Below are 3195 nucleotides of genomic sequence, written 5' to 3' on the forward strand. Positions count from 1 at the left end.
TTTAACTTGTTGTTTAATGTGAGGGATAAAAGTTAGCTCAGAGTCAAAAATAACGCCCAGGTTTCTGACTGTTTCTGAACAGCTTAATGAAAGTTCTTGTAGTTTCAGAAACTGTTTCTCTCAGGGCCGATTACTAAAATTTCAGTTTTTTCCTGGTTTAGCTGCAGAAAATTATTCGCCATCCATAATTTCACATCTAAAATACAATTAAAAAGTGCTTCTACTGGCCTTGTGTCATCAGGAGACATGGATATGTACAGCTGGGTGTCATCAGCGTAGCTGTGAAAGCTGATGTTGTGCCCCTGATGACATTCCCCAAAGGGAGCATGTAGATATTAAAAAGCAAGGGGCCAAGGATGGAACCTTGAGGCACACCACATTCAATACTGTGGACCCCAGAGAAGCACGTGTCCATACTCACCATGAAGTTTCTCTCAGTGAGATAGGAGGTGAACAACTCGAGGACAGTCCCTGAAAGTCCTATGTTTCTTAGTCTGTTTATCAGGATCAGGTGATCAACAGTATCAAAAGCAGCACTTAGATCTAAAAGAACTAACACTGAGATCTGACCTGAATCCAATGCATATCTAATATCATTAACTATCTTTAACAGGGCCGTCTCGGTGCTGTGGTTCACTCTAAAACCCGACTGGTTTATCTCAAAGATGTTGTTATTTAAGAGAAACTCATTTAACTGAATAAAAACAAGCTTTTCTAAAATCTTGCTTAAAAATGGCAAGTTGGACACTGGTCTGTAGTTATTAAAAACCATAGGATCTAAATTTGTCTTCTTCAGTAATGGTTTCACCACTGCACTTTTAAAGGCAGTAGGAAAAACACCTGTTTCAAGAGAGCAATTTGTAATATTTAAAATCTCGCTCTCAAAAGATCCATAAAATGATTTAAAAAGTGTTGTGGGGATGGGATCTAAAAAACAGGTTGTTGGATTAACTTGGGAGAAAACTTGACCAAGTGTTGCAGCATCAACCAGGTCAAAACTCTCCAGTGCTTCCTCAGGTAAGATCAAGTCATCATTTACAATAAAAGGACTTCTCTGGTCGTTTAAAACACTTGATCTTACAGAATCAATTTTGCTCCTGAAGTGGTCTGCAAAGTCCTCACACAATGAAGCAGAAGCTGGTAATGGGTTTCTATTAATGTTTGAGTTGATCAAGGATTCAATGGTGTTGAAGAGGACTCTGGGATTATTCTTATTTTCAGAGATGATGTTCGCAAAGTATGAATTTCTAGTCTGTTTTACTGTTCGGTTGTATAGTTTTAGTTGATTTTGATATATTTGATAGTTAATTTCGAGCTTGTGTTTTCTCCAAAGTCTTTCAGCTGCCCTGCACTGTCTCTTCCGTTTTTTAATTTCCTCAGTTCTCCAAGGGGGTGTGGATTTGATTCTGATCTTAAACAACACATTTAAAATTAATTGGCTGAAACAACTTTCAGAAACCCCAGCTCCACGTGGAACACCATACCTCTTCACATTTTATCTAAAGTTGGTGGTATTGATTTCTTTCTCATGTGTAATTATGATGTCTGTAAAATCCCACTTAAATTATCTGCATTTTACCGCCAAGCCTTCCTGTCATGGTCCCTTGTGTACAAGCACAACTTTTCACCACACAAATATTACATCTGGAATAACAAGGACATTTTATATAAACACAAGTCAATTTTCATAGAACATTGGTTCCAAAATAAGATTATTTTTGTATATCAATTATTTAACAACCAGGGCTTACTTTTAACATATGAGGAATTTCTTTCTAAATTTAACATCCCTGTTCCCCCTTTAGAATATGCAAAAGTGTTGGGAGCTATTCCCTCTGGCGTATGCATGCTTTCTAAATGTCAACAGAGAGTTAATATTGAGGAGCCGTCTCTGCTCTCTCCCATTAATACTCCTGTGGGGAAAATGTGTTTGTCCAGTTATCCTAGAAAAAACAATAAATCAATAAGAGCATTATTTCAAATGAATACTGTATCTCTACCTCGGAGTATGTTTTACTGGAATATGTTTATGGAGGATATTCCATGGAGGGAGGTTTGGTAAACCCCTAATAAATTCTTGATCACTAATAAAGTAAAAGAAGTGTCTTTCAAGATTATACACAGAGTTTACCCCGCTAAAGCTTTTACTCAAAGCAGATTTAGATTGAACATTGATACACTTTGCAGTTTTTGTTGTAATTCTCCTGAAACAGTTATACATCTTTTTTGGTATTGTCCTCAAGTTAAAGTATTCTGGCAGAAAATTTGTGATTTGATTCATGACAAAGTCAAAGCTTGTTATGTTCTGGAAGGATGTTTTGTTGGGTCACATATCTAAGAATATGCAAAAGGACTGTTCTTAACAAATCTCTTGCTTATTTTGGCCATATTGATTTTTTTTTCTTTTTTCTTTCTCTCTATTGAAATGTTCACTTTATTGCCTAACTAACCGTGAATCTCTGTAATCTGAAAAAACGTGCAGTAAAGTTTGTTAAAAAACAAGTTTGCTGCAGGACTGTTCTTTACAAAGACCACTAGATGGCAGCATTGAATGAAGACTTCTCAGTGTGAATCATCTTATATACAGTCTATGGTGTGAATGAGCGCTGTGCACGTGAGCAGGAGGAGTAAACAAAGATCTGCAGACAGACTCAGAACTGAACCTTCTGATGAAGCTACAGGACGTTCCATCCGCCAGCTCCACCTGTCTGGGGTGTTGATGGTGGAGCTCAAAGTCCGTTCAAGAAAGAAAGCAGATTTTTGTAAAAGATTAAGATTAATTTCAGTTTGCATGATGCTCATAATAACTATTGGATTTTAATTATTTTTGCAGAACATCTTGGATAAAGAGAAAAACAATGTTTCGTCTGTTGAACACGTCAATGTGAAAACGTTCTGTAGATGTTTGGAGGAAAATTAATTATCTTCAAAGTATTCATCTGTTCTTTGTCTTTTTCCTGCAGAAACTGCATCCATGTTTGAGAAACTATGAAATTGTAAATGACAGCAACAAAGCATTTTTGTCCACGTTTCCTTCAGAATTTAGGTGCAGTGATTGTTTTCACCTGGAGGTGTCGCTGTTTCCTCACTAATGAACCAGAAATCTTTTGAGGTCCAATCGTGGTTCCAGTTAAAATGTTTGAGCTGATTCCTGCTCAGTCTCTTCGTTTTCTGCTCACTTCACCCTTTAGCTCT

The sequence above is a fragment of the Oryzias melastigma genome, linkage group LG2 (assembly GCF_002922805.2).
Source record: "Oryzias melastigma strain HK-1 linkage group LG2, ASM292280v2, whole genome shotgun sequence".
NCBI lineage: Eukaryota > Metazoa > Chordata > Actinopteri > Beloniformes > Adrianichthyidae > Oryzias > Oryzias melastigma.